Genomic DNA, 15608 nt, shown 5'->3' with positions numbered 1-15608 from the left:
GTGAAGTAGTTGGATGCATGTGATGGAGCATTGTCCTGCATGAAAATCATGTTTTTCTTGAACGATACCGACTTCTTCCTGTACCACTGCTTGAAGAAGTTGTCTTCCAGAAACTGGCAGTAGGTCTGGGAGTTGAGCTTCACTCCATCCTCAACCCGAAAAGGACCCACAAGTTCATCTTTGATGATACCAGCCCATACCAGTACCCCACCTCCACCTTGCTGGCGTCTGAGTCGGAGTGGAGCTCTCTGACCTTTTCTGATCCAGCCTCTGGCCCATCAAGAGTCACTCTCATTTCATCAGTCCATAAAACCTTTGAAAAATCAGTCTTAAGATATTTCTTGGCCCATTCTTGACGTTTTATCTTATGTTTCTTATTCAAAGGTGGTCGTTTTTCAGCCTTCCTTACCTTGGCCATGTCCCTGAGTATCGCACACCTTGTGCTTTTTGATACTTCAGTAACGTTGCAGCTGTGAAATATGGCAAAACTGGTGGCGAATGGCATCTTGGCAGCTTCACGCTTGATTTTCCTCAATTCATAGGCAGTTATTTTGCACCTTTTTTGGCCAACACGCTTCTTGCGACCCTGTTGGCTATTTGCCATGAAACGCTTGATTGTTCGGTGATCACGCTTCAAAAGTTTGGAAATTTCAAGACTGCTGCATCCCTCTGCAAGACATCTCACAATTTTGGACTTTTCAGAGCCCGTCAAATCTCTTTTCTGACCCATTTTGCCAAAGGAAAGGAAGTTGCCTAATAATTAAGCACACCTTATATAGGGTGTTGATGTCATTAGTCAACACCCCTCCTCATTACAGAGATGCACATCACCAGATTTACTTAATTGGTAGTTGGCTCTCAAGCCTATGCAGCTTGGAGTAGGACAACATGTATAAAAAGTATCATGTGATCAAAATACTCATTTGCCTAATAATTCTGCACACAGTGTAATTCTTTTGCATTTACTTCTGACTTTGACTTAAAAACTTGCAATAAATCCTACATATGTGTATCCAATATAAACGTGGCCATATGCATTCAATATCTGTTAGCCAAATGAGCTATTTCAACCGACCATTATATACATGTATGCCCAGAGTTCAGCTAAACATGCTTGTGTTCTGAATGAGGAAATGATAGTAAATTGATGCCAGACATCTCTGAAGGTGGCTTTTCTCCTGGAATAATAAAAGAATGTCCGTGCTGAAATTTAACATGCCCATTTGTTTCGTCCCCTGAAATCTGCTGAATGAGCAAAATGGTTGATGCACCTTAGACTCATATACTGTATATCGCCATGGAAAGCCTTCCTTCACATGTAGGTTTTTTAATGTCTTTAACCCCTTTATGACCTTGGAGGAATAAGTATGTCATAGCTCATGTCCCTGCATTTGATGCGGGTTCCGACGCTAAACCCGCATCTTTCCCTGCACATGACAGCTGCTCTGATCAGCTGTCATGTGCCTCTAACAGTCACAGTTCCTGGGTCTTCTTGCGTGCACTGCTATTTTGAGGTTTAGCCACAGATTTTCAATGATGTACTGATCAGGGACTGTGAGGTCAATTGTAAAACCTTCAGCTTTGGCCTTTTGAGGTAGTCTATTGTGGTTTTTGACGTGTTTAGGATCACTATCCATTTGTAGAAGTCATCCTCTTTTCAACTGCATCTTTTTTTTACAGATGGTGTTATGTTTGCATCAAGAAATTGTTGAAATTTCATTGAATCCATTCTTCCCTCTACCCGTGATATGTTCCCTGTGCCATTGGCTGCAATACAACCCCAAAGCATGACTGATCTACCCCCTGCTTAATGGTTGGCGAGATGTTCTTTTCCTGAAATTCTGTTCCCTTTTTTCTCTACACATACCTTTGATCATTGTGGCCAAAGAGTTCTATTTTAACCTCATCGGTCCACAGGACTTGTTTACAAAATGCACCAGGCTTGTTTAGATATTCTTTTGCATACTTCTGACGCTGAATTTTATGGTGAGGATGCAGGAGAGGTTTTCTTCTGATGACTCTTCCATGAAGGCCATATTTATGCAGGTTTCTCTGAACAGTAAAACAATGTACCACAACTCCAGAGTCTGCTAAATCTTTCTGAAGGTCTTTTGCAGTCAAGGGGAGGGGTTCTGATTTGCCTGTCTAGCAATTCTACAAGCAGCGTCACTGAAATTTTGCTTGGTCTTCCAGACCTTATCTTGACCTCCACTGTTCCTGTTAACTGCCATTTCTTAATTACATTTCGAACTGAGGAAAGGGCAACTTGAAAAGGCTTTTCTTTCTTATTAAACCATTCTCCTGTTTTGTGGCATTAGTGGCACAAAAGAACCGGGTACCCACACTAATTAAAGTACATAGAATGTATGACAAATGATTAAAAATAGCATGACCTGAACCACCGAGAAGATAGTATACATGAATAGCAAAGAAAACGTATACAAATGAAGGAATAGTCTGGCCAGTCAGAGATACAGACCGATGCCTAGCATAAAGATTATACAGAGGCCCTGAATCCTAAGGTATTAAATAATGGGAAATGTCAAGTAATTTACGATAAGTGCTGAGTGGTTGAATAGAAATAAAGAATACATGCACAAAACCAGATCTTTTCCATGTAAAATAAGTATGATTGTTTTTGTCTATGCCACTGTATATGACTAGTGTACGACTTGCTTTACTGTCATTTTAATATTAATAGTTCTTCCTAAGAAAAAGAATCATGTTCACTTTTTTTTTTTTACAAGTTGTAAAATCTGAAGGTTACTAAGTGCTAAACTTTCAGCAGACACAGATGATGTAATTCACACTCAATAAATAAGTACGATCCTTTAGTCATGCAAAGTACACAAAATTCACAAAAGTTAGATGGTCTGAAAGTAAAATACATTACTGATGGACAGTACTGTTCAAAAATTTTAGTCAGGAATGGAAAGATGGTGCAAAGTAAGAATGCTTTCAAAAACAGAAGTGTTAATACTTTATTTTTATCAATGAACAAAATGCAAAGTGAATGAACAAAATAGAAATCAAAATCAAATCAAACTCTGCTACAAAGGTGAGGCTGTCGATGGTCATACACCGTGGCAAAACTGAGCGCAGCAAGACACAAGGTAGTTATACTGCATCAGCCAGGTTTCTCCCAGGCAAAAATTTCAAAGCAGACTGAGGTCTCGAAAGATGCTTTTCAATCTCTTTTTAATAAGCACCATGGAATGGGCAACATTGAGGTCCTTAGATGCAGTGGTCGGATAAGGACACTTAGTGCAGCAAATAAAAGACACATCACGCTTACTTAATTTCCAAGTAGAAAGATGTCCAGCAGTGCCATCACCTCAGAACTCTCAGCAACCAGTGGGACCCAGCTAGCTATATTTATCTACTGTTCGGAGAAACCTGGCCAGAAACAGTCTTCATGAAACAGAAAACAAGGAATAATGGTGTCCTCAATCCTGAAAAATCCAGGTAGATACTTATCCATTATGCAATACCATCAGGGGAATGTCTGAATGGCTCTAAATTTATTTTCTAGCACAACAAAGAACACAAACATACAGCCAATGTCATTAAGAACAATCTTCAGCATAAAGGAGAATGAGACTTGAAAGTGATGATATCACCCTCACAGAGCCTTGATTTCAACATTATTGAGTCTGTCTGGGATTACATGAATAAACAGAAGGATTATTGCCAGACTACATCCACAGAAGATGTGTGGTTAGCTTTCCAAGATGTTAGGAACAACTTTCATATTCAGTTCCTTCAAAAACTGTGCGCAAATGTACCTAGAAGAACTGATGCTGGGCCACGTTCACACATTCAGTATTTGGTCAGTATTTCACATCTGTATTTGTAAGCCAAAAATAAGTGGGTGATAATTATACTTTTTTCTATTATACTTTTCCTCTGATTGTTCCTCTCCTGATTTTGTCTTACAAATACTGATGTAAGATACTGACCAAATACTGAACGTGTGCATGTAGCCTAAGTGGTTGCGCCAAATATTGTTTTGATTTAGATTTCTCTTTTATTAATTCACTTTGTTTTTAATTGATAAAAATAAACTATTAGGCCACATGCACACGTTGAATATTTGGTGAGTTTTTTACCTTAGTATTTGTAAGACAAAATCAGGAGTGAACAATCAGAGGATAAGTATAATAGAAACACGTCACCACTTCTGTATTTATCACCCACTCCTGATTTTGGCTTACAAATACTGGGGTAAAAAACTGACCAAATACGGAAAGTGTGAACGTGGCCTGAAGACTTATTTTTAGAAGCATTCTTACTTTGCAGCATTTTTTCCCACACTTGCCCAAAACATTAAAACACTGCTGTAGATATCATTAAAGGAACTCTGTAGCCAGGTTTTCGCTACCCCATCTGAGAGCAGCATGATGTAAGGGCAAAGATGTGTCACTTACTGGGCTGCTTAATACAGTTTTGATAAAATCACTGTTTTAACTGCTGCAGATCTACCATTATTCAGAATGATGAGTGCTGTATAACCCCGCCCAGAAATAGCAGATGGGACGGAACAAAGCTGAAGACCCTACCTACAGTCCCATCCACAGGCCTGCCCCGATGCACAAAGATATGAATCCAAGGAAACTTTAAAAAAGGATTCAAGAAAATCTACAAAACGGATTTCTACAAATGAGGTATCGTTTTAATCAGTATGACAGCGCCAATATGGTCCTGTCTGTACTTTACTTAGTAAAATGCTGCCGACAGGTTCCCTTTAAGTGACAATTTTTGTCCTCCTATATCGAATGCAACAGGAAAATTCACAACTACTTTTTGATCTTCCCATAACAGAAAGTGAGCTGCTGGAGATCTAACAATCCTCACCGCAGGTACATTTCTGTGTGGATAAATCCATATTTGTTAAAATCTTATTCACTAACCTGTCCTTGTATTCTGCTGTGGATTTCAACATATCAGCAATATTCCTGTCTGAGATTACCCTAAAAATATGCCATACACATTTACTGTAAAAAAGTGGGAGCAGGAGGTGTATAACAAAAGCATTAATATCATATTTATCAGATCCCATTCCCACCATAGCACTAAAGGGCATTTACACTGCAGGAAAATTGTGAACGAGCCTAGTTAACCACTTCGCTCCAGAGCCTGTTTTTGCCTTCGTGACCGGGCAAATTTTTTCAATTCTGACCACTGTCACTTTATGAAGTAATTACTCTGGAACGCTTCAACAGATTCCCCTGATTCTGAGATTGTTTTTTCGTGACATATTGTACTTCATGATAGTGGTAAAATTTCTTCGATATCACTTGCGTTTATTTGTGAAAAAATTGGAAGTTTGGCGAAAATTTTGAAAATTTTGCAATTTTCAAAATTTGAATTTTCATGCCCTTAAATCAGAGAGATATGTCACACAAAATAGTTAATAAATAACACTTCCCACATGTCACATGTCTACTTTACATCAGCACAATTTTGGAACCAAAATTTTTTTTTGTTAGGAAGCTATAAGGGTTAAAAGTTGACCAGCGATTTCTCATTTTTCCAACAAAATTTCCAAAAACATTTTTTTAGGGACCACATCTTATTTGAAGTGACTTTGAGGGGCCTTTATGACAGAAAATACCCAAAAGTGACACCATTCTAAAAACTGCACCCCTCAAGGTGCTCAAAACCACATTCAAGAAGTTTATTAACCCTTCAGTTGTTTCACGGGAATTTTTGGAATGTGGAATAAAACAATGAACATTTAACTTTTTTTCACAAAAATGTTACTTTAGACCCAATTTTTTTATTTTCACAAGGGTAACAGGAAAAAATGGAATACACAATTTGTAGTGCAATTTCTCATGAGCGCGCTGATACCCCATATGCGAGGGAAAACCACTGTTTGGGCGCACTGCAGGGTTCGGAAGGGAAGGAGCGCCATTAGACTTTGAATGTAAAATTTGTTTGAATAATTAGCAGACGCCATGTTGCGTTTGGAGAGCTCCTGATGTGCCTAAACAGTGGAAACCCCCCACAAGTGACACCATTTTGGAAACTATACCTCTTAGGGAACTTATCTAGATGTGTGGTGAGCACCTTGCACCCCCAGGTGCTTCACAGAAGTTTATAATATTGAGCCGTAAAAATAACATTTTCACATTTTTCCCACAAAAAACATTTTTCATCCCCTAATTTTGCATTATCATAAGGGTAACAGGAGAAATTGCACCATGAAATTTGCTATGCAATTTTCTCCTCAGTACGCCGATACCCCATATGTGGGGGAAAACCACTATTTGGGTACACTGCAGGGTTCGGAAGGGAAGGAGCGCCATTTGACTTTTTGAATGTAAAATTTGTTTGAATAATTAGCGGACGCCATGTCGCATTTGGGGAGCCCCTAATGTGCCTAAACAGTGGAAACCCCCCACAAGTGACACCATTTTGGAAACTAGACCCCTTAGGAAACTTATCTAGATGTGTGCTGAGCACCTTGCACCCCCAGGTGCTTCACAGAAATTTAGAATATTGAGCCATAAAAATACAATTTTCACATGTTTCCCACAAAAAATGTTTTTCATCCCCTAATTTTGCATTATCATAAGGATAACAGGAGACATTGCACTATGAAATTTGTTGTGCAATTTCTCCTGAGTACGCTGATACCCCATATGTGGGGGAAAACCACTGCTTTGGTGTACGGCAGGGTTCGGAAGAGAAAGGAGCGCTATGTTGGCTGGGATAGGTTGCAGACACCATGTCACATTTGAAGAGTCGCTGACATGCCGAAACACCAGATACCCCCACAAGTGACCCCATTTTGTAAACTACACCTCTCAAGGAATTCATCTAGGGAAGCAGTGAGTATTTTTTAATTTTTAAATTTATACCATTGGGCAGTGAAGAAAACATAATTATATTTTTACCGCAAAAAAATGTTTTACCCTCAGATTTTACATTTTCACACAGGGCAATGGGTAAAAATGGTGCCGAAATGTGTCACACAATTTCTTCTAAAAGTGTCAATACCCCATATGTGAAAGTATCGTACCACTTAGCCATACGGCGAGATCTTGGCGGGACGGAGCGCTATTTGACAATTGGAGAACAAATTATTGTAGAATAGGCATTTGGATTTGGGAGCACAAAATTTTCTGAATTTCTTTTGGGGGGTAAGGGCCATTTCGCTTTTCCAGAGTCTTTCTGCTACCAGTAACTTGGAAGTCCCTTATATTTTTAACAGATGACGCACCTGAGTGCGGACTAGCTTTTTTTGAGGACTGAGTTGAAGCTTTTATTGGGAACATTTTACGCAACATTTATCCGGCGCTCGAGGCTGAGCACTTACATCAGGGTTTCCATCTAAATTTCCAAGTGATGTAATTCTGATGAAACCCCTGCGGGATCCATTCACTGTAATGAGGCAGCAGAGTTACTCTGGACTCCGTCTGGCCTCTGTTTAGCGGTGTCCTTTTTTTCAGAAGTGCACAAAACTGTGGCCAACCGCACTTTTATGCACGCCTAAAAAAACTGACACCGTGGGATCACAGGCCAGACGGAATCCACAGTGTCCTATATCTGCCTCATTACAGGGAATCTTCCGTCATGGGTTCCGTCTGAATCACGTATTTCAGAGATTTACACGGAAACTCTGGTGTAAGTGCTCAGCGCAGAGCGCAGGATAAATGTGAGCAGAGCCTTACTGCGATCTTTGGGAGACATAATAAACAAATCAGTAGCAGTTGAAGAATTGGTTTTATTTATTTTTTACGCCGTTCCTCATGCGGTATAAGTGATGAGATAACTTTATTCTTCGGGTCGGTGCGATTACAGAGATACCAGATTTATATCGGGTTTTTATGATTGACAGCTGTCACACACTAAGAGACGCTTTTTTTTGCAAAATCTAGTTTTTGCATCGCCAGATTTTGAGAGCTATAATTTTTCCATATTTCGGCCGACAGAGTCATGTGACGGCTTGTTTTTTGCGGGACGAGTTGACATTTTTATTGGTACCATTTTTGGGTACGTGACATTTTTTGATCGCTTTCTATTCCGTTTTTTGGGAGGTAAAATTAACAAAAACCAACAATTCAGGAATTGTTTTTTTGAGGGTTTTTTTTATGCCGTTCTGCGTGTGGTAAAAGTGATAAGGCAGCGTTAATCTTCGGGTCAGTACGTTTACAGCGATATTACACTTACTGTATATTTTTTTTATGTTTTGGCGCTTTTACACAATAAAACAATTTTATAGAAAAAATATTTTTTTGCATCACTTTATTCTGAGAGCTATAACTTTTTTATTTTTCGGCTGATGGAGCTGTATGGCGGCTTTTTTTTGGCAGAACAAGATGACGTTTTCAGCGTTACCATTTTTATTTCCATTTTGCTTTTTGATCGCATTTTTTTCCACTTTTTGTTTGGCGATATGATGAAAAAGCATAGTTTTTTGCTCCCTTTTTTATTTATTTTTATTACGGTGTGCACAGAAGGAGTTAGTGTGACAGTTTTATAGATCGGGTTGTTTCGGACGCGGCGATACCAAATATGTGTACTTTTTTTGTTTTTGCATAAATATACGGATTGATTGGTTTAATATTTAATTTATTTATTTTTATTTATTTAGTGATTTTTTTTTTAACAGTTTGAAAACATTTTTTTGACTTTTTTTTTACATTTTTACTTAGTCCCTGTATGGGACATTAATTTTTATTTTTCTAATCACTGATCTCATGCAATGTAATAGACATGTATTGCATTGGATGAGATCTTTGCTGACAGTTTTACACTGTCTGTCTCCTGCTAGAGTTCAGCTGCAGGCTGAGCTCAGCAGGACACCATATATGGCAGATCTGGAGGCGGTCATGTGACCTCCAGCTGCCATAACAACGGCAGGTCCTGGAAGACATCAGGGGGCCGTCGGAGAGGTAAGTTGACGACCCCCTCTCCTCTCACTATCTTCTATATGCCGCGATCACTATAGATCGCGGCATATAGAAGATAGCAAAGGGTTAACATCATTGGGACCTGATCCAATCAGGTCCCGATGATGTCCCCTGTTAGAGCTATCGCTCTGCACCAGAACCGCAGCGCTTGCAGGACCCTGGGGGTCCTGAGCGCTGCGGGACCACCCACCGTTTTTAAACGTCGGCGCTGCACAGAGCCCAGGCAGCGCCGAAGTTTATGTACAGTGGGCGGTCCTGAACCGGTTGAAAACAATCGTTTCACAATTATACCACAATGTAAACAAAACACAAATGTGAGCAAAATGTTTGTTCATCAGGCGAAATGATCTTTTGTGCAGCACAAAAAAATCATTGTTCTCATCAGTGAATCATCCTATGTATAGATTGCACAGTAAGCATCATTTATTTTGGTCTGCCTAATTAAACAGGCATTCAAAAGTTTACTGATCAGTGGCAATATCGTGCAGCCAGTCAGTCCATGTAAATAGACCTTACTGACAGAAGACTGACAGAAAACTGTGGGGGGACTCTACACACATCACCCCAGAAAGGTACTACTAGCACCCAGCTGATCAATGCGGACATGCCTGACATGCACTAATAGCAAATAACTTCAGGGATGTACTAACTAGGTAGAGCACAAGCCAGGAAAGAAAAGGTAGCATGGTCTAGTGGAGCTCTGTGATGAAATATCCCGAAACCTCACTCTAAAAACACAATGGCCCCAATTCATCATTGCTGTTTCTCCAGTTTTCTGGAGTCATTTTCTTCTGTTTAGTGACTTTGGTATTTGCACTATATCCTCTATATACTTTGCGCCACTTTTTTTTTTTTTTTTTTTCAATTTCTTGACAACCTTACTTTTCCAGATGTTTTAGACAGATTCATGAAATGCGATTTTTATCAAATACAGCTTTTGACTCTGGGTGAGTTTTCATTTTGGGGACTTTTGGTGCTAAAAAGATGCAAACATTGGTTAAAGACAAAATAAAGAACATTTTTGCGCCATTTGAAAGAAACGTCCATGAACACCTCAAGACAAAGAAAAATAACAGTAAATCAATAAATCGTGAATGAAGAATTGGGCCATTATGTTCAATATGATTTATTAACTTCTTAAGGACATGGCCAATTTTCATTTTTTCCTACTCTTTTACAAGATCAATAACTTTCCTATTTTCCCATCTATGAACCTATATGAAGGATTTTGTTCTGTGTCAAGGTATAGTTATTGCTAAAATGTTAGCGTACATAAAATATTCTGATTGTTTTTTTGTATTACATTTTTGATGGCGAGGTGCACCGACCAAAGACGGCAAATTTAACTTGTTTTTGAGAATTTTTTTTCCTTTAGCGCGTTTACCAATTTTTAAAAAAAACTTTTAATTTACTGTTTATTTTTAGTCCCATAGAGAAGTTAAGTATCTAATCATTTGAACACTTGTGCACTATACTGCAATACTGCACTATATAGTGAAGATGACAGTTTCCTATGACTTGGGGTCCACTGGAGCACCAAGATGGTGACGTGCGCCTTAAGCTGGTCCCCAACTGTCATGGTCAACCATCAGCACCCTGCAATGACGTTTCTTTTTGGTGTGAGGGGAACAATAGGTGTCTGAATAAATGCACATCTAAGATTGCGTGACTTAACTGCCGGCTATATAACACAGCTTGCACAAGCCATGTGTGGAGCGGGCTCAGCTCCTGAGTCCGCTCCACAGACCCGCAGAAGACATAGGCTGTAATAATACATCCTGGAGAATGGTTTAAATATAAAAATAATTATGATTTTTATGTTTAATAAATTGTTCTTACAACATGCACTGCGTTTTTAGAGTGCGGTTTCGGTCTAAGATTATGATTACAAACTTTCTCTATTGGGTCTTATTCCCATAAAATACGACACAATCTGGTGAACTATGCCCCTATATAGTATGCTATCAAGCTCTTGTCTGGTGAGGTCGTCCATGGTGTGCTATTTGTGAAACAGGTCACAACGACATCGGAGGGACTGTCATATTTACACATGATCATTCAGCCCACTGGGAGGACGATAGACTATAAAGGGTAATATAGAACTTCTGTGCAGTACGTCACTATAGCAGACTGGGGCTGCCCAGCGTTTTTGGCCATAACACTGGTCACGCGGCCAAAGATCCCTCTATGCCGCTTCTACACGTAGGTGAATGGGGTGGCGACCCTAAAGTCGCAAAAAGTCAGAAGAAGATAGTCACAGTACCCTGTGTGTCAAAATGGGACCCCATTCACTTGCACTATGTTGCGGTTTGTCGCAGCCTAAGTCAACATGTAGACTCAACCTTAGGGCTTCTTCAGAGGAGAGTATTAAATGTCCTTGTGCAGTCCGCATGCAGAGCGGGTAGCATGCGGACAGCAGGAGGACCGAGTCAATGTGCTACGTCACATGAACGTTTTTACACATGGGCTAATGGTCTTCGTGTAAAATAATTGCAGCTTGCACCGCTTTGATAAGCATTTCAGATCAGACTCGCTCATTATAAGTCAATGGGAGCACAAAAAATGGATAACAATCTTGTTACCACCCGTATGGCAGGCGCTTTTCACGGATACATTACAATTATTAAGATAGGGTACTGTACTTGTCCTTTATTACTACATTATTCAGGTAAAAACTGTATACTATATGCATATCCAAAACAGACATATGGATGCAGGGCTGCCACTAGGAATTTCGGGGCTCCATACTGGTAACATTTTGGGGCCCCCTTGAGACTCTGCCCAGGCTCCACCCCAACTCCGCAGCCAGAAATAGCCCCCTCACAGGGCCAGAAATAACCCCCTCACAGGGCCAAAAATAGCCCTCTCACAGGGCCAGAAATAGCCCCCTCACAGGGCCAGAAATAACCCCCTCACAGGACCAGAAATAGCCCCCTCACAGGGCCAGAAATAACCCCCTCACAGGGCCAAAAATAGCCCTCTCACAGGGCCAGAAATAGCCCCCCTCACAGGGCCAGAAACAACCCCCCTCACAGGGCCAGAAATAGCCCCCCTCACAGGGCCAGAAATAACCCCCCTCTCAGGGCCAGAAATAGCCCCCTCTCAGGGCCAGAAATAGCCCCCCTCACAGTGCCAGAAACCCCCCAGCAGCCTTCCCCAGTCCTCATACATACACCGCCTGCTGCTGCTGCTGTGGCCTCCTCACTGTCACATATAGACACTGACACACAGTCTGCCTGCTGCTGCTGCCGCTGAAGTCTGCCTGCCTGTCCTGGGCAGTCCCAATCCACATGTGGCACACTGCTTGCTGCTCTGCTCCAAAATGAAAGTGAGCGCAGCATGTCACATGACTGGCGTCAGGGTCATGATGCACCTGGCGGCGGTTTAAAGGTATAGCGCTCATTTACGGCCACCTGGTGCATAAGGTCTGATCGGTTGCCCCTGACTCCCGGTGAGTAGAGGAAAACAGAAAGGGGGCCCAGGGCCCAGGCTGGCCGTGCACCGCCCTTTTTCCTTCTGCTCACTGGGCCCCATACAGTATTAAGAGCATTAATGCCCTGATCGTGGCCCTGTATGGATGGCACATAGATGTAAGAAATGGACATACGGATGCAATACAGATATATGGAGCACAACATGGATGCTAAGACGTTAGTTTTTTTCACGGGGAAAAACAGACGATTTTCCATACACTTGTATGAACCTGGCAATGGAGACACGCATATTATACTTTCTTATATGTTATATTTTTTTTAGTCAGTTTTGATAAATCTGCCCAATGTCTCTGAGTATCCCTCATTAAAGATGGCCGATGGCTGCACTAGTTCCCTATGTGCATGCTCAGACAGCTGTTGGAGAGAGATACATCACTCTGAGTGTAGCTCTAGCTAGCCAGGACATCTCTAGATGGTCACTATTAGTGCACGTTGGCCAGGTCCACATTGGTCAGCTGGATGATGAAGAGTGATTAATCCATACCACAGCCATGTTGGCTCACTCAGGTAAGATGGATGATTATGTGCACTGTGATATATGGAACGCTTTATATAATTAATTGGGTATGTATATTAGATATGCTGCTGCCAATATCTGACAGCAGCATTAGAATGGTCAGAAATGAGGTATTAGCCAATTGGTTGCCATGTCAACTAGAGGACTGCTGAAGGCTTGAAAGCCCCACAGCCGCCATCATGGGTGTTCCTACAAAGCACAGTTTTTTTGCTGGGTTTCATAGAGGATCAGTAATTTTTCTATATAGAACAATATATAAGTACAATTTATAGGGAAACTAAAAAAAACAAAAAAAAACAAAGTGAAAATTATAACAAAAAATATATTTTTTCCTGATTCAAAACCATCCACCAACGTCACGTTGCACCACAGACTGTCCAGGAGTTGGCGGATGCTTTAGTCCAGGTCTGGGAGGAGATCCCGCAGGAGACCATCCGCAACCTCATCAGGAGCATGCCCAGGCGTTGTAGGGAGGTCATACAGGCACGTGGAGGGCACACACAATACTGAGCCTCATTTTGACTTGTTTTAAGGACATTACATCAAGGTTGGATCAGCCTGTAGTGTGTTTTTCCACTTTAATTTTGGGGGTGACTCCAAATCCAGGCCTCCATTGGTTAATAAATTTGATTTCCATTGATGATTTTTGTGTGATTTTGTTGTCAGCACATTCAACTTTGTACAGAACAAAGTATTCAATGAGAATATTTCATTCATTCAGATCTAGGATGTGTTATTTGAGTGTTCCCTTTATTTTTTGTAAATAGAAAATTAGCGTGCACACTGTCAAATAGAGTTGAGGTGCAGATACAATGGACTGGAAATGTCCTCAAATCACGTAAAAATTAATTCATCGCACACTCATAGGAAGTTTTGCATTTTAGTGCCAATTTATTTATACAAATGAAATGTAGAAAAAATAACAGTGGTGAAGGCGACAATAGGTAGACGTTTCGGCCACACTGGCCTTATTCATTAAGTCGCTATTGTATCAAGTTTGTTTTAGTAGGAAGGCACCATAGAATGTAGAGAGAAGTTCCAGTCAGAAGCTTAACAAAAGACAGGGGTTCATCAGCCTGTGGAGAGCTGTAGTTCCTGTATCAGGGGTGTCTAGATGGGGAGTCCCATAAATGGTAGAAGTGGAGGGTACAGGCAGCGTTCCCAGCCTAACCTGGAACTTCTCTCTACATTCTACATTCTACTAAAACAAACTTGATACAATAGCGACTTAATGAATAAGGCCAGTGTGGCAGAAACGTCTACCTATTGTCGCCTTCACCACTGTTATTTTTTCTACATTTCATTTGTATAAATAAATTGGCACTAAAAAGCAAAACTTCCTATGAGTGTGTGATGAATTAATTTTTACGCCCTTTATTTTTTGAGCAGCGTATATATATATATATATATATATATATATATATATATATATATATATACACAGTACAGACCAAAGGTTTGGACACACTCATTTAAATATTTTTCTGTATTTTCATGACTATGAAAATTGTACATTCACACTGAAGGCATCAAAACTATGAATTAACACATGTGGAATTATATACTTTACAAAAAAGTGTGAAACAACTGAAAATATGTCTTATATTCTAGGTTCTTCAAAGTAGCCACCTTTTGCTTTGATGACTGCTTTGCGCACTCTTGGCATTCTCTTGATGAGCTTCAAGAGGTAGTCACCGGAAATGGTTTTCACTTCACAGGTGTGCCATGTCAGGTTTAATAAGTGGGATTTCTTGCCTTATAAATGGGGTTGGGGCCATCAATTGTGTTGTGCAGAAGTCAGGTGGATACACAGCTGATAGTCCTACTGAATAGACTGTTAGCTGCTTTTTTCTTGCCATAATACAAATTCTGAGTAAAGAAAAACGAGTGGCCATCATTACTTTAAGAAATGAAGGTCAGTCAGTTCGAAAAATTGGGCTAACTTTGAAAGTGTCCCCAAGTGCAGTTGCAAAAACCATCAAGCACTACAAAGAAACTGGCTCACATGAGGACCGCCCCAGGAAAGGAAGACCAAGAGTCACCTCTGCTTCTGAGGATAAGTTTATCCGAGTCACCAGCCTCAGAAATCGCAGGTTAACAGCAGCTCAGATTAGAGACCAGGTCAATGCCACACAGAGTTCTAGCAGCAGACACATCTCTTCAACAACTGTTAAGAGGAGACTTTGTGCAGCAGGCCTTCATGGTAAAATAGCTGCTAGGAAACCACTGCTAAGGACAGGCAACAAGCAGAAGAGACTTGTTTGGGCTAAAGAACACAAGGAATGGACATTAGACCAGTGGAAATCTGTGCTTTGGTCTGATGAGTCCAAATTTGAGATCTTTGGTTCCAACCACCGTGTCTTTGTGCAACGCAGAAAAGGTGAACGGATGGACTCTACATGCCTGGTTCCCACCATGAAACATGGAGGAGGAGGTGTGATGGTGTGGGGGTGCTTTGCTGGTGACACTGTTGGGGATTTATTCAAAATTGAAGGTATACTGATACCAGCATGGCTACCACAGCATCTTGCAGCGGCATGCTATTCCATCCGGTTTGTGTTTAGTTGGACCATCACTTATTTTTCAACAGGACAATGACCCCAAACACACCTCCAGGCTGTGTAAGGGCTATTTGACCAAGAAGGAGAGTGATGGGGTGCTACGCCAGATGACCTG

At 40.7% G+C, this 15608-nt stretch overlaps 1 protein-coding gene across 5 annotated transcripts in view; it reads left to right on the top strand.

The window, feature by feature from the left end:
• Nucleotides 1-15608, top strand: part of LPAR1 (lysophosphatidic acid receptor 1) — a 205278-nt gene that overhangs the window by 119226 nt on the left and 70444 nt on the right. For 3 of the 5 annotated variants that reach the window (XM_073664799.1, XM_073664771.1, XM_073664780.1), the window contains one exon: nt 4477-4664. The exons of the other annotated variants lie outside the window; for them this stretch is intronic. The gene's annotated coding sequence lies outside the window, so the exon portion shown is untranslated. The remainder of the gene's footprint in view (nt 1-4476; nt 4665-15608) is intronic. 5 annotated transcript variants of the gene reach the window in all.

Source organism: Phyllobates terribilis, unplaced genomic scaffold (genome assembly GCF_046119375.1).
Source record: "Phyllobates terribilis strain yellow unplaced genomic scaffold, ASM4611937v1 Scaffold_1__5_contigs__length_1240528914, whole genome shotgun sequence".
Taxonomy (NCBI): domain Eukaryota; kingdom Metazoa; phylum Chordata; class Amphibia; order Anura; family Dendrobatidae; genus Phyllobates; species Phyllobates terribilis.
This window is presented reverse-complemented; position numbering and strand designations above follow the sequence as displayed.